This window comes from Cervus elaphus, chromosome 5 (genome assembly GCF_910594005.1).
Source record: "Cervus elaphus chromosome 5, mCerEla1.1, whole genome shotgun sequence".
NCBI lineage: Eukaryota > Metazoa > Chordata > Mammalia > Artiodactyla > Cervidae > Cervus > Cervus elaphus.
Genome location: NC_057819.1, coordinates 19,783,931 through 19,805,694, shown reverse-complemented (window position 1 = coordinate 19,805,694; position 21,764 = coordinate 19,783,931).

Genomic DNA, 21,764 nt, shown 5'->3' with positions numbered 1-21,764 from the left:
GTAGATGGTGGAGGTGGTTCTTTTCTATTTTGCTTTTTCCTCCACTCACATCTTTCTCATTCTCCCCCTTCCCTACAACTTCATTTGCCACCAGCAGTACCACCCTTAAATTGTCTGCTCAGAACTTTGTGTGCATGAAGCCATCTAGCATAATCTTTTGCACCGGAGACTGTGACCGCTACTCTGATGTCTTTCTTAAATAAACGAGTGGTTTCCCCCTCTCACAAAAGAGCATCAATTCTAAAAGATATTAATGAAAAAAGATCTTGTTTCTAAGCCTATTTGATTCCAATAATAAAAGCTTCCATTTATTGACACTTATATGCCAAGAATCTGTTCATTTGGGGATCGAGTGCAGGTGACTTCATTTCATAAAACTTGGGTACTTACTACGAGCCAGGGGCTTCCCAGGTGGCATAGTGGTAAAGAAGCCACCTGCCAATGCAGGAGATGCAACAGACATGGGTTCAATCCCTGGGTCGGGAAGATCCCCTGGAGTAGGAAATGGCAATCGGCTCCAGTATACTTGTCTGGAAGATTCCATGGACAGAGGAGACTGGAAGGTTATATGGTCCATGGGGGTCTCAAAGGGTCAGACACAACTGATGCTTGAGAACGCCCTATGTGCTACATGCTGGGGAAACAGTGAACAAGAGACAAAAGTCCCTGATCTTATTGAGCTTAACAGTCTTAAACTTACAAAATCCTTACAGTGTAGTGACTGTCTCTAATTTCCAAATAGTGGGTAAAATCGAAGCTCAAAGATGGGGATGCATTGTTTACCTATGTTTAAGACACACAACTAGTAGCATGTTAATGATCTTAAGACATACATATTTTTACATTTTCATGTCTCTCATATCAAGATGTATTGCATGGAATGGAGTCTTTGCGCTGTTGTTTTAGTCACTAAGTCATGTCGGACTCTTTGTGACCCCATGAACTGTAGCCTGCCAGCCTCCTCTGTCTGTGGGATTTCACTGTGGCATAGTTTAATTTGGCAGTATTTTTCCTTTCTTAGTGATGCATAAACTAATGGTGCATCTTGCAGTCAGTGGCATCTTAGACATGAGGAAATATGGATAAGTGGCCAGTCCTGTGTAATAGACCTAATGTCTTCAGTGCCATTCCTCATGCTTTTCCTGCTATGCTTTGTAGAGAAGGGGGCGCTGACTCCTATGACTGAATTCCCAAGCTTTCTTTTTCCTGAGCTTCCAGCTAGTTCAGTCAATGGGAAGCAGTAATGAGACCATGCCATCTTCTTGGACAACATCTCTAGCAGTAGCTAGCTGGTTCTCCCCCTGCATAATTTAGGCATCTCAGCTTCTGGGCTCCTGTAACATCGCCCCCTCCCTAGATCTAGTCTCTAGCCTACCAGTGGTGATTGATGGCTTCTTGCTGCTAATTTCTGAGTGGCTTCACCATCTCTGTTTAGCTTTTAAAGCCCTGAATGAAATTCCCCTCTGCTTTAAATACTTAGATAGGGTTCTATTCTCTGGGTGAACTCTGCCTGACATTGCTGGCATTCAATCCCAGAGCTATACTTCCTCACGCACTCATCACAATCTGTCAGCATTCAGGTACCAGAAGGAGGAACAACCTATTAAATAAAGAAACATCACAGTGGTTTCTCTCCAGGAAGCCACAGACTCTGAGAGGCAGGGAAATTATTGCAAAGAATACAGGAATCCAGTTGAAGACTAAACATTGTCAGGAAATTGACTAAATATCTTTCAGCCTTAAGTATTACTATTTTTCTAGTGTAAGTTATAGTTTTGTTCCAATTAAATTCCAAAGGTTGAATCTGATGGGCTTGTTTCCAATCACGTCTGTTCCTAAATCAGTCACCATAACTAGTCAAGCCCTGAGTCAAGTGTCCATTTTTGGCGCTGGGTTTGGAATGTGGAAACAGGTTACATCCCAAAGGAAATTTGAGGCACTGTGATCAGAAGAGGGAATGATGCTGAAGTATCAAAACCAATAGACAGTTTACTCCAGCCATCCTCATACTCATGTGTGCTAAAAATTATTTTAAAATCTAGGACCCTTAGGGACTTCCCTGGTGGTCAGGTGGTTGAGAATCTGCACTCCCAATGTAGGGGGTCCAGGTTCGATCCCTGGACAGGGGAGTAGGTCCCGCATGCTGCAACTAGGAGCCGGCATGCCAAAACTAAAAAAAAAATCCCTCATGCCAGAAGGAGAGTTTCCCTGGTGGCTCAGATGGTTAATAATCCACCTGAAATGAAGAAGACCCAGGTTCGATCCCTGGGTTGGGAAGATCCCTTGGAGAAGGGAATGGCTACCCACTCCAGTATTCTTGCTTGGAGAATTCCATGGACAGAGGAGCCTGGTGGGCTACAGTCCATGGGGTTGCAAAGAGTCAGACACAACTGAGCGACTAACACACACACACACACACACACACACACATGCTGCAAGGAAGATCTCCCACAAGGCAAAGATCCCATGAGCTGCAACAAAGATCTGGTGTAGTTAAATAAATACATATTTCTAAAAATAAAAATCTAGTGCTGTTAACACATCAAGTGGGGATACAGGTGAGGCAGACTACCTTACTAACAATCCTGTTTTACTTGAGGTAGCCATGTGTCCAGCTAAAGATGCTTGATTGCCCAGCCTCCCTTGCAGTGAAGGAGACTAAGTGATGCAATTCTGGTCAATGAGATGTAAGTGGGTGCTGAGAAGGGCATCTCTTCTCTTGGGAAACACTGTGAAAGATTTTTAAATGGACAAAAAAGAATACTGGGTGTCCTGTTTAGCATTCTCTTCAGTGTTATCTTTCTTTGTTTTTGTGCTATTTTACAATTTTGTAAGTTGTTGAAAATGGATAGTCATGCAGTTTGCTCTTGTCCATAGAAATGCAAATCACTTCTGTCTAGTGGTGCTGTAATTGATTATTTCTCTGTTGACTAGTTTTCCATCTGCTTGTAAATTCATTTCAGCATTTCTGATTCTTATGTATATGTATATGAATGCCTATGTGTGCATGTTTTTTAAAATTCTCCCTTGAATTTGGTTTTCACATCTCTTGATTCCCATACTAATTAAGGAATGAAATAAAAATATTGACACGTTTACTTATAACTGGACAAGAGTCATGCTTTTTTTTTCTTTCGGCCACAATTCATGGCTTACAGGATCTTAGTTCTCCAACCAGAGACTGAAACTGGGCCAGATACCATGATGGTGAGATAACTCACCTAGGGCCAGACATCCTGGAATGAGAAGTCAAGTGGGCCTTAGGAAGCATCACTACAAACAAAGCTAGTGGAGGCGATGGAATTTCAACTGAGCTATTTCAAATCCAAAAACATGATGCTGTGAAAGTGCTGCACTCAATATGCCAGCGAATTTGGAAAACTCCACAGGACTGGAAAAGGTCAGTTTTAATTCCAATCCCAAAGAAAGGCAATGCCAAAGAATTTTCAAACTGCCACACAATTGCAGTCATCTCACACACTAACAAAGTAATGCCCAAAATTCTCCAAGCCAAGCTTCAACAGTATGTGAATGGGGAACTTCCAGATGTTCAAGCTGGATTTAGAAAAGGCAGAGGACCCAGAGATCAAATTGCCAACATCCATTGGATCATCGGAAAAACAAGAGAGTTCCAGAAAAACATCTATTCCTGCTTTCTTGACTATGCCAAAGCCTTTGACTGTGTGGATCACAACAAACTGTGGAAATTTCTTCAAGAGATGGGAATACCAGACCACCTGACCTGCCTCTTGAGAAATTCATATGCAGGTCAGGAAGCAACAGTTAGAACTGGACACGGAATGACAAACTGGTTCCAAATCAGGAAAGGAGTACGTGAAGGCTAAATATTGTCACCCTGCTTATTTAACTTATATGCAGAGTACATCATGAGAAACGCTGGGCTGGAGGAAGCACAAGCTGGAATCAAGATTACCAGGAGAAATATCAATAACTTCAGACATGCAGATGACACCACCCTTATGGCAGAAAGTGAAGAAGAACTAAAGAGCCTCTTGATGAAAGTGAAAGAGGAGAGTGAAAAAGTTGGCTTAAAGCTCAACATTCAGAAAACTAAGATCATGGCATCTGGTCCCATCACGTCATGGGAAATAGATGGGGAAGCAATGGAAACAGTGACAGACTTTATTGGGGGGGCTCCAAAATCACTGCAGATGGTGATTGCAGCCATGAAATTAAAACATGCTTGCTCCTTGGAAGAAAAGTTATGACCAACTTAGACAGCATATTAAAAAGCAGAGACATTACTTTGCCAACAAAGGTCCATCTAGTTAAAGCTATGGTTTTCCCAGTGGTCATGTATGGATGTGAGTTGGACTATAAAGAAAGCTGAGTGCCGAGGAATTGATGCTTTTGAACTGTGGTTACGGAGAAGACTCTTGAGAGTCCCTTGGACTGCAAGGAGATCCAACCAGTCCATCCTGAAGGAAATCAGTCCTGGGTGTTCATTGGAAGGACTGATGTTGAAGCTGAAACTCCAATACTTTGGCCACCTGATGCGAAGAGCTGACTCATTGGAAAAGACCCTGATGCTGGGAAGGATTGAGGGCAGGAAGAGAAGGGGATGACAGAGGATGAGATGGTTGGATGGCATCACCGACTCAGTGAACATGATTTTGAGTAAGCTCTGGGAGTTGGTGATGGACAGGGATGCCTGGCATGCTGCAGTCCATGGGGTCACAAAGAGTTGGACATGACTGAGCGGCTAAACTGAACTGAACTGAACCGCAGGACTACCAGGGAATTCTCTGTTTTTTTAAAAAATTTATCACTTAACATTCTTAAATAAAAAGGCAATTCCTCATTTAAAAACAAAAGACAAAGTCGAATTTTCTGTCTTCTTTCCAACTGAAACATGAACATAAGCCATCTTGCAATCATGAGGATGGCTTACAACCATCTTTCACATGCTAAGGATCTTGCACTGGAAACATAAACAGCCTATGTTCTGGATAGCATTGTTGAGTCATTTTATCAGCTCTTGACTGTCCTCCTTCTAGAGCTTCCTATTATGAAAGACAAACACTCCCCATCCCTACAGCCTCCCCGCCTCCCCGCTCCTCCCCACCAACTGTTTACTACAGTAGAATTTTCTGTGCATTCCTAAATGATACTATCAGGAATCCCAGCGTTTCTGAGACAAGCCTGGAACTTGGGGCCCTTTGCTGCAGTGCTTGCACCTGGACAAACCTTTCCTCCAACAATGAAATACAAAGAACCTATAAGGGACTAAAAAATAACTGTGCACATATGTAGTTGGGGCAAATTCTGGGCAAAAGATACAAAAAGGCCAAAAAAAATCCAATTGCCACATTTCAATAGCTGGGAGCAAAAACAGGGTGTTGGAAGCAAAAATAGGGTACTACATATGCCCCCTACACACAACACCACCTAAAGGGTGGGCAAAACACCTGGGGTACCTCTCTGGACAGACCCCTGGACATACACTTACCCTCACCACGTATAAGGAACCAGATCACCCCCCTCTCTGAGGAAATGAGCAAGAAAGGGAAGCTGTTACTTGTTCCCACTCTCCTCTGCTGCAGCAGGGACCCCAATAAAGCCTTACCTGAATTTTTTGTCTGGCCTCTAGTCATTTCTGTTGGTTGGGGAAGGCCAAGACCCCTGGTCAATGTCATTTCCTTTAACACAAGAGGGGAACCGATGTTCAAACAAAGCACGTGTGAAGGAAGGGGACAAAGGTGAGAGCTGGTTAAGAGACGATGGGGAAGTGATGCTGCAAGATCTGTCATTCAGATGAAGCCTGGAGGAAGGATTGTTCTGTCACTTTCTGAGAAGACTTCGGTCAAAGAGAATGAAAGCATTTGCCCTGGGCTCCTTGAATGAGACGTGACGTCTTACCACACACAATACTTTGTCTTAACACTATTTTTTTATTTTCAAGAAATTGTGGATTTTATTTTTCCACCCTTGGGGCTGGCTTTGCACTTGGCCAGACATGTTCTTTCCTCTGGTTCTTTCTGGGCATTTTTTTTTTTTTAATGTCTCTGCTTTTTATTTATTTATTTATTTTTTCCAGTGGGTTTTGTCATACATTGGTATGAATCAGCCATAGATTTACACGTATTCCCCATCCCGATCCCCCCTCCCACCTCCCTCTCCACCCGATTCCTCTGGGTCTTCCCAGTGCACCAGGTCCGAGCACTTGGTTCTGGGCATTTTTTAAGATGTTGACTTGGGGCTGAGTGGATATTTGTTGTTTGCCTTTCTAGCATCCCCTCTCTGTAACAGGTTCATTTTGGACTGGAAGGGTTCCTCTCTCCCCCACACTTATCCCATGTGGTTCAACAGAACTGTTACAACTCCCCATTCAGAGATGGAGCATATGACCCAGGTCTAAGGCAATCAACACATAGTGTCCTGCTGTTAATAGCCATTAATTGATTCAAGGGGAGATCAGTCAGACTGAATGCCAGCACACTTTTGAAGGAGCTTCTAGAAAAGAGGCTCTTTCTTTCCTGTTGGACTTGAGTCTCAGCACGTTCACATTAGAATTGCTGGCAGCCATCACGTCACATGTGGTTTGAGAATAAAGTCAGTGTGAAGGACAGCAGAGCTGAGAAATAGAGAATATTTGACCCCTGATTCCAGCCACATCTGAAGTCAGCCTCAAACCCCAACTACTCTGTATAAAAGTCAACAAATTCCCATTTTTTGCTCGTCAGTTTGAACTGGAATGTCATTTTCAAATTAGTTCTGATGAACACATAGGAGTTAGCACTAGTGCGGCCCTGCCAGGGGTTTGTTAAGACTTGTTCTTCCCAATGTTTCCTAACATTTTCTCCCCACTGTGGTATGCCCAATGGATCTTATGCCTCTGCAGAGCATGATTTCATAAACACATCTACAGTTTGATGACATCTCCAAATGACTGCAAGGATGTAAAGCATTATAATAATTTGTAATTTCTAAAAATATGTATTTATTTGACTGTTGGGTTTTACTTGTGGCACTTGGGGTCTTTGTTGAGTCATGTGGGATCTTTCCTGGTGTTGCATGGACTCTGGCTGTGGTTTGTGGGCTCAGTAGTTCCAGTACACAGGCTTAAGTGCCCCAAGGCATGTGGGATCTTAGTTCCCCAACCAGGGATCAATCCCCCATCCCCTGCATTAGAAGGCGGATTCTTAACCACTGGACCACAAGGGAAGTCCCAGTGATTTGCAATTTTTGCAATTAATTACAACGCACACATAAGGAAGGTGGCTATGGACTATGGCAGGTTAAATGGGTTGTCACTGGAGTCCTTTTTTCCCCCTAGAAGAAAGTATTTTGGAGTCCTTAGAACAAGTCCTGGTCTAAAGAGAAACATAGGGCTAACCTTCAAACTGTCTCATTTGCTTAAGTAAGTAAAATTGCAAACTCTAATAGTTCCATATTAGCAATAAATTACCAAACACATGCCATACATGAAACTGAATTCTGGGGATTCTCTGGGGGTCCAATGGTCAGGACTCTGTGCTTTCATTGCAGGAGGGCCCAGGTTGGGGCACTAAGGTCCCACAAGCAGTGTGGTGCAGCCAAAACAAACAAACAAGCAAACAAAAACTGACTTCAACATACCAGTGGATCGAGACACACATGGGTGATAACGGTTAACTGAACTGGGTCCAATCAATTCCCAAGCTACATGAGCTATCTTGAAAACGAATATATTTTTCATCTGTTACCTCTGGTCTAAATTGAAAAACACTTATTCTTTTCTGAAAAAGAGTTTATATTTGTCATCTTTCTCTCTTGAAGAATGGATATCCTTCGAGAATTTTTTTTTTCTTTTTTTTTTTTAGTTCTACCAGTTTATTGCTACCAACCCATCTCCCTCCACCCTCGTGCACACATGCTCAGTCATATAATCCCATGGACTTCAGCCCGCCAGACTCCTCTGTCCATGGATTTTTCCAGGCAAGAATACTGGAGTGGGTTGCCATTTCCTTCTCCAGAGAATTATTTTTTTATGGGCAAGATGGTACCTGTCTCTTGGATATTTGATGTTCAAATTGCTTTAGGAAAAAAACATATCTTTTGATTTATCTATTTTTGTTGTGCTGGGTCTTTGTGGCAGCGCAGGCTTTCTCTAGTTGCAGTGAGTGGCGGCTATTCTTTGGTGTGGTATTCGGGCTTCTCTTGTTGTGGAACACAGGCTCCAGGGTACTCAGGCTTCAGTAGTTGCAGAACATGGGTTCACTAGTTGCAGCACATGGGTTCAGTAGTTGCAGCTCCCAGGCTCTAGAGCACAGGCTCAATAGCTGTGACCCACCGGCTTAGTTGCTCCAAAGCATGTGGGATCTTTCCACCTCAGGGATTGAACCCATGTCTCTTGCATTGGCAATTGGATTCTTTACCAGCGAGTCACCAGGAAAGCCACATATATTTTTAAATCAATACAGCCTTTGTCTTCTCTCTGTCAAACCCTGAGCCAACCACTTTCCCTAGGCTGCCTGGGGAGGCATAGGAAAAGGAACAAACAGCGCAGAGAGACAAGGGGGAAAGAACTATGGGAAGTGGAGACAGACCCTTATGGTTAAAAGGCCAGAGGACCCCCATCACTCCCGAGTGAGCCAAGTCCAGAATGGTTAGGAGAGAGATGTTGCTTCAAAGAAGGGTTCTTGGCATAACGGATGATGAGGCTCCCAAACACCGTCCTGAATTCCAGCCCAGAGCTAGCCACCCCTTCCGTGGCAGCCTCAATTCTGATGAACTTGGCGGCTGTGTTGATGTCCCTTGAAATGGCACTGAAATGTATAACTGAATCGGGGACTTGCCTGGCAGTCCAGTGGTTAAGACTCTGTGCTTCCACTGCAGGGGTACCGGTTCAGTCCCAAGTTGGGGAACTAAGATTCTCACATGCCACAAGGTCTGCCTTCCCCTCCCCCCAGCACACCGCAAAAAAAAAAAAAAGAGAGAGAGACCCCAGAAAGCTCCCTTTCCCTTCTGCCATGTGAGGACACCAAGAGCAGATAACAGTCAGGAAGTGGCCCCTCACCAGTGATTCTGCTGGCACCTTGATCTTTGACTTTCCAGCCTCCTGAACTGTGAGAAATAAGTTCCTGTTGCTTATAAGCTTCCCCAGCTGTGGTATTTTGCTAGAGCAACCCAAATGGAATCATTCATCCCTGGAGTCCTGTGCCTACCTGAGCCCGTCACAGTGGCTGTAGGGATGAAAAGATCTGATTTGCCAGATGGTCTTTCCTAGAGCCCAGGGGTGGAGCCAAATCCTCCCAAACCCCAGAGATGGTCATAACTCAGAGATGGATTAGTCAGAGAAGGAAATCAGGGTGTCAACACCAATCAGAGGGCATGTAGATACTGGGAAGACCAAGACAGCCTATCATCTGAGGTTTGTTTTTTTTTTTAATTTATGTTATTTTTGGCTGCACTGGGTCTTCATCAGTGCACTTGGGCTTTCTCTAGTTGCAGAGAGCGGGGACTATTCTCTAGTTGTGGTGTGAGGGCTTCTCATTGCAGTGACTTCTCTTGTTGTGGAGCGTGGGCTCAGCACTTGTGATGCACGGGCTTAGTTCCTCCATGGCATGTGGGATCTTCCCAGACCAGCGATTTAACTGGTGTCGCTTTGCATTGCAAGGCAGATTCTTAACCACTGGACCACCAAGGCCATCCAAGTTCTTGATCCCAGAAGCCCTACTCGAAGGAAGAAGGATGAGGCAATGAGATGATAGGGAAGGAGCAGACATGATAGTGGTTAATGAAAACCAACCTGTTCTGCTTCTCCAAAGAGCTTGACGTTTCATAAGGTTCATTTGCTCTACCAGCCACACAGGACTAACGAGGGACACAACCAGTTCTGCCACAGAGGCCCATAAATAGTCAATATAGAAGAGGATTTACAAAGATGATACTTTATTTTAATGGGGCAGGAACTTAAGCTTGCAGTGAAACTTGTCTTTGTTTAGCCCTTGTACAAGGGGCTCAGCCCCTTGATATTCTGAGAGTCTTATTATAATACATCGAAGTACATCTCTCTTTTATTATAAAAAACAAAAATTTCCCCCTCTCCAGAGTACTATTAACAGTTTGGTGCATATAATGATAAGAATAGGAATATTAGTTAAAACACAGATACCATTTACTCTGTGTCGCATACTGCTCTAAGCACTTTCTATAGATTAACTCATTTTGTTATCGTGTCCAATCTTGTACTGCTCGCCACCAAACAGGCCAATAAAGCAAGAGATGAGTTGTGGGGGCAGAGAATAGTGACTTTAATCTGAAAGCCAGCCAATCAATAAGATGGTGGACTAGAGTCCCAAAGAACCATCTTCCCTCAGTTAGAATTCAGGCTGTTTTGTTTTTTTTTTTAATATTTATTATTTTTATTTATTTGGCTGCACTGGTATAGTGGGAAGTGGGATCTAGTTCTGCAACCAAGGATAGAACCTGTGCCCGCTGCATTGGGAGTGCAGAGTCTTAGCCACTGGACCAACAGGCAAGTTCCCCCAGTCTGCTTTTAAATGAGGAGGGAATAAAGTCCTAGATCCTAGATGGGGGTCAGACTCCTGAGGGGATATGTTAATTTCTTTCTTCCTGCAGCTGTTCACAGGCAAGCCTGGTCAGGATGTTTCCTGTGATCTAAACAAAGGTATTTTAACCTAATGCTCCTTATGTGGGAGGCAGGGCTCCTAGAGATGGGCCGTTATGTGTAATTTAAGCTTATAGGTGAACATCCATTTAGTGATTGATTTGTAATAGTATACAAAGGTTCTTCCCTCTTACAATTTTACCGTGATATGACATGGGCAATATCACTTCCATTTTACTCATGAGGAAATTGAACCTTTAAAGATTGCCTAAAGGTAGGGAGTTTGGAATGGACATGTACACACTGCTATATTTAAAATGGATAACCAACAAAGGACCTACTGTACAGCGCATGGAACTCTGCTCAATGTTTTGTGGCAGCCTGGATGGAGGGGAGTTTGGGGGAGAATGGATACATGCATGTGTATGGCTGAGTCCCTTCACTGTTCGCCTGAAACTCTCACAACATTGTTTGCTAATAGGCTATCCTCCAATACAAAAGAAAAAGTTAAAAGAAAACAGAGATTGCCTAAAGGGACTTCCCTGATGGTCCAGTGGCTAAGACTCCAAGAACCCTGGTCGGGGAACCAGATCCCACGTGCCACAACTAAAGATCCCGCATGCGGCTAACTAAGACCTGGCACAGCCAAATTAATTAATTAATTACTTTTTTAAAAAGATGGCCTAAAATCTCATAGCCAATAATTGAGAGAATTAACTTAAAGCCCAGACAACCGAGTTCCAGGGTATACAGTCTTATCTTCTACTAGATTTTTTAAATGCATACATGTTTTTTTTTTTCCATTGAGTTACAGTTCACATAAAATGACCATTTAGAGTGTTCAATTCAGTGGCATAGTACATTGTTGTGCAAACACCATTTCTGTCTAGTTCCAAAATATTATCGCCCCCAAAACATAATCCTGCACCCATTAAGCAGTCACTCCCCTTTCTCCTCTAGCTCCAGTCTTTGAAAAATGCTAATCCACGGTCTCTGTAATTTCTATGTTCTGAATGTTTCATATAAAGGGAATAATACAATGATACCTCTTCTTTCACTTGGGGTTTGAAGTTCACGTATGCTATACCATGAATCAGTACTCCTTTCTTTTTATGATGGAATATACTCCATTGTGTGTTTTTACCACAATTTTTTATTCATTCATGTACTGATGAACATTTGAATTGTTTCTATCTCTACTAGGGTTCTTCAGAGAAACAGAACTGATAGTGTGTATATGTATACAGAGAGAAATTTATTTTAAGGAGTTGGCTTATGTGACCGTAAGACTGGTAAGCTGAAATCTGCAGGTTAGGCTGGCAGGCTGGAGACAGGGGGAACAATAACCCCTGCTCGCTGCAACTAGAGAAAGCCTGTGAACAGCAGAGAAGACCCAGAGCAGCCATAACTAACTAAATAAATCGAGGGCACTCTGCTTTACTCAGCATCTACCAATGTAAATGTTACTCTCATCCAATAAACGCCTTCAGAGACACAATCAGAAGAGTGGTTGACCACATGTCTGGGCACCAAGGCCCAGCTCTGATGACACATAAAATAAACCTTTATACGGTGCTCTGGTTGCTGTGACTAGTGCTGCTAGGAGCATTTGTGTACAAGTATTTTTTGAGTCCTATTTTCAGTTCTTCTGGGTATATACACTTGGGAGTGGCATTGCTGGGTCATGTGGCAATTCTATGTTTAAGTTTTTGAGGAGCTGCCAAACTGTTTTCCACAGCAGCTGAACCATTTTACGTTTCCACCCAGTGATATAGAAGACTATATATGTATATAGTCTTTTAGCTTCCAAAAATGGGGTTATTCTACACAAACTCCAGTATGTCTGTGTGTTTTGGGAGCCTAATCCAAAGAAAGTGTTATGCAAGTGAATGCTTTTTAAAAAAAAATTATTCATCTGGCTACCCCAGGTCTTAGTTGTGGGACATGGGATCTTGTTCCCGGACCAGGAATCGAACCCAGGACCCTGCATTGGGAGCACAGACTCTTAGCTGCTGGACCACCAGGGAAGTCCTGCAAGTGAATGCTTTTATTTTTATTTATTTATTTATTTTTTTGGTGAATGCTTTTAAAAAAGCACATAGTTGTTCTTTTGTTTTGGGCCATTCCATGCAACTTGTGGGAACTTAGTTCTCCAACCAGGGATTGAACCCATGCCCTTGGCAGTGAAAGGGTAGAGTCCTAACCACTGGACTGACAGGGAATTCCTAAGTATGTAAGGAGTCACCACAATTTATCTCATTCCCCACTAGTAAAGATTTAAGCTGCTTTCAACTTTAACTTTTTATTATGAAAAATATACACAAACCAGGAGAATAGGACAATGAGGGTCCCTGTTTTCATAATCCAGCCACAATAATAAAAAATTCATAACTTCTCTTTTTCTATTTCTTTCCCTTCTCCTGTTGGACTCCTTTGAATCACATCCCAAATAATATGTAATTCATCTACATATATTTCAGAATTTATTTCCTAAAGATAATAACTCTTTCTTTAAACATAATCACAATACCCATTATCACACCCACATTAATTAGCAATAATTCCTTAATATCCTTAATTAAGCAGTTCATATTCAGAGTTCTCCTAATGCCTTGTACTTTAAAAAATATATATATTTTTTTGATGTGGACCATTTTTAAAGACTTTGTTGAATTTGTTGCAATATGGCTTCTGTTTTACTTTTTGTGTTTTTTTCAGTTGCGAGGTATGTATCTTAGCGCCCCAATCAGGGATCAAAATCCCATCCCCTGCATTGGAAGGCTAAGTCCTAACCACTGGACCACCAGGGAAGTCCCTGTCTGGTACTTTTTAATAGCTGGAATTGTCAGAGTACAAACAATTGGTGAATATATCTCTTAAATTTCTTTAAATGTATAGTTTCCCTCCCTTTTTAATTTTTCTTATACTTTATACATGGGAAAAAACCCACATTGCTTCCCATTTTTAAGACTGATGTTGAAATGCCGGAGAACTTCCTTGTTATTTTGTGTGAGGTCAGGGTAACCTCCCTCCAGGTGACCCTGTGAAGCAATCCTCCAACCTCCCCTTGAACTTTTGGCCCCCAGCTCTCTCCTGGGCTGTAGCAGGAAACAAAATCAAACACACGATAGATCACTGATACCTTAAGTTCGGTCAGTAATTCCTCTGCCCTTCCAGAGAAGGTGTTTTGAAACAGTTTGGTAGAGAAAGGAACTCTGGACTCAAATACTGACATTGAAATTGTCACTGTGGGGACTCCCCTGGCAGCCCAGTGGTTGGGACTCTGCTTTAACTGCCAAGGGCCCAGGTTCAATCCCTGGTTGGGGAACTAAGATCCTGCAAGCTGCACTGTGTGGCCAAAATAAAGGACTTTTTAAATGATACAAACAAACTTATTTGCAAAACAGAAACAGACTCATAGATTCAGAAAATGAACTTATGGTTGCCAGGAGGAAGGATGGGGGGAAGGGATAGTTAGGGAGTTTGGGATGGACATGCACACACTGCTATATTTAAAATGGACAACCACAAGGACCTACTGTATAGCACAGGGAACTCTGCTCAATGTTATTTGGCAGCCTTGATGGGGGCGGAGTTTGGGGGAGATTGGATACATGTATATGCATGGCTGAGTCCCTTTGCTGCCCGCCTGAAACTATCACAACATTGTTTATTGGCTAAACTCCAATATAAAATAAAAAGTTAAGAAAAAAAGGAAAACAAAGGACTCTTTAATAAAAAAGCTCACTGTAATGGGCGGAGTGGTTACATCCCCCCTTCCAAAAAGAAGATATGTTCATATCATCAGCCCCCAAAACTATTAAACGTGATCCTATTTGGAAAAAGAGTCTTTGCAGTAATTAAGTTAGTGATCCTGAGATCATTCTGGATTATCTGGGCCCTAAATCCAATGACAAGTGTGCATACTAGAGGCACACAGAGGAGAAGCCTAAGTGACCAAGGAGACAGAAACTGATGTGGCTATAAGCCAAGGACTGCCAACAGTTCCCAGGAGCTGGGAGATGTGGGGAACAAACTCTTCCCTAGGGCCTCTGGTGGGAGCACAGCCCTCCTGACACCTTCACCTCAGAGTTCCAGTTTTCAGAACTCTCAGAGAACACATTCCAATTGTTTTAAGCCACCACGCTGGCGGTAATTTGTTCCAGCAGCCACAGGAAGCTAATACAGTCACATCTTCAGATGGGAAAGGCAATTTGGAGAAGGAGAGTCCTGGCTTTCTATCTGTGACATAATAAGAAATATAGATGTTGGTCTCTGCCCCTGGTTCCTGACACAGAATTCCTAAATCCCTTGGATTTCCAGGGTGATAGATTGTCTTGTGTTCTTTTTTTGGTTTTTGTTTTCTTTTTCTTTTTTTTATAGACATATAAACAGACATAGAGAACAGACTTATGGACATGGGGAGAGGGGAGGAGAGGGTGAGATGTATGGAGAGAGTAACATGGAAACTTAACATTCAATTCAGTTCAGTTCAGTCGCTCAGTCATGTCCAACTCTTTGTGACCCCATGAACCGCAGCATGTCAGGCCTCCCTGTCCATCACCAACCTGGAGTCCACCCAAACCCATGTCCATCTAGTCAATGATGCCATCCAACCATCTCATCCTCTGTTGTCCCCTTCTCCTCCTGCCCTCAATCTTTCCCAGCATCAGGGTCTTTTCCAATGAGTCAGCTCTTCGCATCAGGTGGCCAAAGTATTGGAGTTTCAGCTTCAACATCAGTCCTTCCAATGAACACCCAGGACTGATCTCCTTTAGGATGGACTGGTTGGATCTCCTTGCAGTCCAAGGGACTCTCAAGAGTCTTCTCCAACCATAGTTCAAAAGCATCAGTTCTTTGGCACTCAGCTTTCTTTATAGTCCAACTCTCCCATCCATACATGACTACTGGAAAAACCATAGCCTTGACTAGATGGACCTTTGTTGGCAAAGAAATGTCTCTGCTTTTTAATATGCTGTCTAGGTTGCTCATAACTTCCTTCCAAGGAGTAAGAGTCTTTTAATTTCGTGGCTGCAATCACCATCTGCAGTGATTTTGGAGCCCCCAAAAATAAAGTCAGCCACTGTCTCCTCTGTTTCCCCATCTATTTGCCATGAAGTGATGGGACCAGATGCCATGATCTTAGTTTTTTGAATGTTGAGCTTTAAGCCAACTTTTCCCACTCTCCTCTTTCACTTTCATCAAGAGGCTCTTTAATTCTTCTTCACTTTCTACCATAAGGGTGGTGTCATCTGCATATCCGTACTTATATTACCATATGTAAAATAGATAGCTAGTGGGAATTTGCTGTATGGCTCAGGAACTCCAACTGGGGCTCTGTGTCAACCTAGAGGGGTGGGATGGGGAGGGAGATGGGAGGGAGGTTCAAAAGGGAGGGGACATATGTATACCAATGGCTCATTCATATTGAGGTTTGACAGAAAACAAAATTCTGTAAAGCAATTATCCTTCAAGTAAAAATAAAGAATTTTTTAAAAATATATATTATTGAGCTGCAACAGGTCTTAGTTTTGGCACGCAGGATCTTTGATCTTTGTTGCAGCATGTATGATCTTTAGTTGCAGCGTGCAAACTCTGAGTTGCAGCACACAGGATCTAGTACCCTAACTAGTAATGGAACCCGGGCCCCCTGCATTGGGAGGTCAGAGTCTTAGGCCCTAAATCACTAGGGAAGTCTCTGTCTTGTATTCTAAGGAGGTCACCTCTTAATGGACTGCTGGATGGGGACTGGTTACCACAAAGGCCAAGCTATGATTAGAAGCTTGGAATTTTCAGCCCCAATCTCCTATTCTTCAGAGAAGGGAGAGGGGCTGGAAATGGAGTTAATGAGCGATTGTGCTTACGTGATGAACTCTCCACAAAAATCCCAATGCTATGTGGTTTGGGGAGTTTCTGGGTTGGTGATCACTTTCATAAATCAGGAGGTCCCCAACCCCATGAAGACCCCATGGGTCCCCAACCCCATGCACCCTTCCAGACCTTGTCCTACATACCTTTTATCTGGCTGCTTTTCTCTAACCTTTATCACATCCTTCATTATAGAATAAACTGGTAAACATAACTAGGGCTTCCCTGGTGGCTCAGTGGTAAAGAATCCACCTGCCAATGCAGGAGATGCAGGTTTGATTCCCTGGTCCAGAAAGATTCCTTGGAGAAGGAAATGGCAACCCACTTCAGTTTTCTTGCTTGAAGAATCCCATGGAACCTGGTATATTATAGTCCATGGGGTCAAAAAGAGTCAGACATGACTTAACAAATGAATAACAAAAACATAACTGTTTTCCTGAGCTCTTTGAGCTGTTCTAGCACATGCTCAAATCTGAGGAGGGGTGTTAAGGGCACCTCAAACTGCAGCCTCGTCAGACATGAAGTTGTAGATATCCAGGGAATCCACAATTAGCATCCAAAGTGGGAGGTAGTCTCATGGAACTGAGCCTTTAACCTGCTACAGGGGAACGGGGGGTGGAATGCGTCTGTGCCAACTCTGGTTAGTGTCAGAATTGAATCAAACTGTAGGACACCCAATTGGTGTCACAGAGAACTGTGTGGTGTGCGGGGGGGAAAAATCCCACATGCTTGGCATTGGAAGTGTTGTGAGTGTGGTGGAGGTGCAGGAGTGAAGACATGCCAGGAGGAGAGTACCTTCCCGATACACTGCCAGGGAGACAGTCCCCCCTCCTGCCCCGAATGTCTACCGCCTGCCCCGTCACATATAAAGTGACGTGTTCTCTCAAAGCATCAGGGAAAGTAGTATTGTGGGGCCTAAGAGCTCCAAGCTCACACCAGATCAGCCTGGCAGATATGACTGCGAGTCTTTTCAGTCTGCCCTTTCTAGGACTTCTCAGTGATCCAGGGGCCAAGACTCTGAGCTCCCAACACAGGGGGCGTGGGTTTGTTCTCTGGTCAGGGAACTGGATCCCACATGCCACAACTAAAGATTCTGCAAGTCGAAACTAAGACCTAGCATAGCCAAATAAATAAATACATATTTAAAAAAAAGAAAAGAAAAACAAGTTCTTTCCTGGTGGTCCAATGGTTAAGAATCTGCCTTGCAATGCAGGGACGTGGGTTCGATCCCTGATTGGTGAACTAAGATCCCACATGCCGTGGAGCAACTAAGCCTGTGAGTCACAACTAGAGAACCTGTGCACTGTAATGAAAGCTCCCATGTCATGCAACAAAGATCCCGTGTGCCACAACTGAGGCCTGACACAGCCAAATGAATCAATATTTTTTCATAAAAAAATAAACAAACCCCCAAAACAAATAAACAAAAAAGCCCTGCCCTTCCTGTGTCTCCTCGCAGCCAGGGGAAAAAGTAAACTACAGAGATCTAGAGTCATTCGTCCACGGGTTCATTCATTTATCCAAAATATACTTCCTGAGTGTTCCCTTGGTGCCAGGCTATAGTCTGGTCATGCATTGCTGAATCAGAGCCAGCGCTAGGCTTCACAGAGACAAGGGACTAGGGGAAGACACACAGGTAAATCATGACAATACTGTGTGGTCAGTGTGGGCATGGTGGATATGGGCAGAGAAGAGGGTTTAACCCAGGCTAGTGTGGGAGATGCACTGGAGGCTTGGGGGTTGAAGGAAGAGGTATCCCCTGGGCTGCCTGTATGGTAGCCACAAATCACATGTTGCTATGTGGCTTTCAGAATGGAAGTTAATTAAAATCAAATAATGTTGAAAATTCAGTGCCCACTAGCCCCAATTTCAAGTGTTCAGGAGTTACGTGCATATTACAGAAGATTTCCATCTCTGTGGAAAGTTCTAGCGGAAGATGCTAAAGCCAAAAAAAGAGGGGTTATCCATGGCCAGGAGGGAAGGAATGGTGTCTTCAGCAGTTCGTATAAGACAGCCTTTGGACACGAAACACTACTATGGTTCCTGTTGAAGGCATCGAGGCCAGCTCCTATGGCGTCTTGAATTCCCTGCTAAGGACAACAGGGAACCACTGGAGCATTCAACTGGGTGGGTGATGGGTGACACCAGATTTGAGTTTTGGGGGAATGGACTGGAGGAGGAGCATGAGAGCAGGCCCAATCACGCGGTGGCTGCATTCCTCTAGAAACTGGGCCAGCCAAAGTGGTAGCAGTGTGGGTGGAGAGAGATCTAGGGCAAATGATCAGTAGATGGGGGTTGTGCAAGCAAGGGAGAGGGAACCAAACTTATGAGTTACTTGGTGAGCTTCCCAGGCGGCACAGCGGTAGAGAATCCACCTGACAATGCAGGAGATGAAAGAGACACTGGTTCAGTTTCTGGCAGTGGTCGGAGAATAAATTTAGGGTGGGATACTAGATCTGAGGGGCTTCCCTGGTGGCTCAGATGGTAAAGAATCCTCCTGCAATGCAGGAGTTTGATCCCTGGGTTGGGAAGATCCCTTGGAGGAGGAAATGACACTCCACTCCAGTATTCTTGCCTGGAAAAATCCAGGGACAGTGTAGCCTGGCGGGGCTACAATCCATGGGATCCCAAAAAGCCAGACAGGACTGAATGACTGTTCACACATGCCTGCTAACAAGTCCATTTGTCTGATGTGAACCTTTTTTTTTTTTAACCAGCATGGATAAAAATAAATCCATGGATAAAAAAATCCCCCACTCCCTTTGTTTTATTAACAATGAGAGAGAAGAGGCAACTGAAGCAAAGGTTTATCAGTCATGAGAAACTTACAGTCAAAGAACAAAGGACGGAAATGATCAGAGGTAGATTTCTGGGGACAAGGGGATGGGGGGGACTGTGTAGAGAAGGGCTTATAGCCAGAGAAGCCTCAGAACTTCAGAATAGCCCTTTAAAAGGTTTTAGTCTATTTTGAATCATATAAGTCTTAAAATATTGAACTGGCTGATTAACGTGACCAAATACAAAACTATCAAGAGTAAAAGTGTTGATGACATGACCAAATGTTTATGGATAGGAATTCAAAGGGAGTGTTCTCCAGGGGAGAGACATACTTTACTGGTGTTAACTTGAAGTGTTTGTACTCGAGTGGCTCAGTAACCTGGGACACCTCAATTCTTCATAACATCCCCACTATGGTTCACCATAGAACACTCTAGAAGGAGAAATCAGGGCTTTGATCCTGGAGGATACCCAGCTGAGAGCAGTGGGCAGTATTGTGGCTCCAGGGCAGGGAAGCCCTGTTGCCCAGCTCCCTTGGTGACTCAATGGTAAAGAATCCATCTGATAATGCAGGAGACATAGGTTTGATCCCCAGCCTGGGAAGATGCGACATGCTATGGAGCAACAAAGCCTGTGCAGCACAACTATTGAGCCTGTGCTCTGGAGCCTGGGAGCCACAACTGCTGAGCCCATGTGCTGCAACTACTGAAGCCGGCTGCCCTAGAGGCTGTGGAAGTGAAAGTCACTCAGTCTTGTCCGATTCTTTGCAACCCCATGGATTATACAGTCCATGGAATTCTCCAGGCCAGAATACTGCAGTGGGTAGCCGTTCCCTTCTCCAGGGGATCTTCCCAACCCAGGGATTGAACCCAGGTCTCCCGCAATGCAGGCACATTCTTTACCAGCTGAGCCAGCAGGGAAGCCCCTGTGCGCTGTAAGAAAGAATAGCCTCCACTCATGGCAACTAGAGAAGAGCCCTCTCAGCAACGAAGACCTAGCACAGCCAAAAATAAAGAAAATCACTTTTTTGCTTAAAGCCTCTTGCTTTTTCAACTCCTCCTCTCCAATCCTTAACAGCACCACTCACTCAAAAATGGTTCTCCCTGGACTCCCTGGTGGTTCAGTGGTTAAGAATCTGAGTTTCCAGTGCAGGAGGTACAGGTTCAGTCCCTGGTCGAGGAACTAAGATCCCACAAGCTGTGCTTCATGGCTAAAAAATAGAAAAAAAAAGTTCCCCTTGCCACTGAAGTCAAGGTTCTCGCCAAAACAGCCCCACTCATCATGACCTGTTTTATTCTTTATAATTCTGCAACATAGACTCCAAATTCCATATTCTTCAAATATTTCTCAATGTCTCTCATTTTATTCCTTCTGTTTCCACTCCTAGAAATTTTAACAACTCTCCCTCATTCTCCCTGACTCATAAAACTCCGATAAACCAGCTATATTTTTGGAACACATGTTAAAATAAAGTCATAGCTATAAAGTCCATGTGGATATTACTCTCCATCATCTAAAATCATCTCACATATCACCTGTGGCATGTCTACCACATTTTAGAAAATACTGCCTTAAAATGCTTATTCAATTTGCTTTTCCTTTATTTTTTTATTTTTTTTAAAATTTTTTTATTAGTTGGAGGCCAATTACTTCACAACATTTCATTGGGTTTTGTCATACATTGATATGAATCAGCCATAGATTTACACGTATTCCCCATCCCGATCCCCTCCTCCCACCTCCCTCTTCACCCGATTCCTCTGGGTCTTCCCAGTGCACCAGGCCCGAGCACTTGTCTCATGCATCCCACCTGGGCTGGTGATCTGTTTCACCATAGATAGTATACATGCTGTTCTTTTGAAACATCCCACCCTCACCTTCTCCCACAGAGTTCAAAAGTCTGTTCTGTATTTCTGTGTCTCTTTATTGTTATATATGCACTTGTCTTATTTCTCCTAGTAAACTCTCGGCTCCAGACAGCAGATACTATCTTCCTCACTTGGGGGATCCGGAAGCATCTAGATAAAGTATCCCAGAAGTCCAGAAGCTCATTGAGTAAACAGTTTTTCCTTTTTTGTTTTTTGGCTGTACTGCAACGAGGCATGTGGGACCTTAGTTCCCCAGCCAGGGGTCAAATCCACACCCCCTGAAGTGCAAGTGCGGAGTCTTAACCACTGGACCACCAGGAAATTCCCATAAACACTTTTTTAAATCAATAAATCCTCTAGGCCACTCTTGCCTTTTGAGATGGCCCATATTCTGTGGAGTGTGTTTCTCTCTAAATAAATCCCCTTCTTACCTATCACTTTGTTTCTCACTGAATTCCTTCTGCACTGAGACACAAAGAACCTGAGCCTCAGTAAGTCCAGACACCAGAATTCTTCATTACAGAGGAGGTCACAGTTCAGCCATCACCTCCTGATGCCAGATGATCTCTGGACTGAAGCAATTTGGTCCCTGCAGGCACCCTGATCTTAATCAGCAACCTGGGCCCTAGGCTATAAGACTCCTCACAGGTCCCCTTGTCCCCCAACTCTGGGTTGGA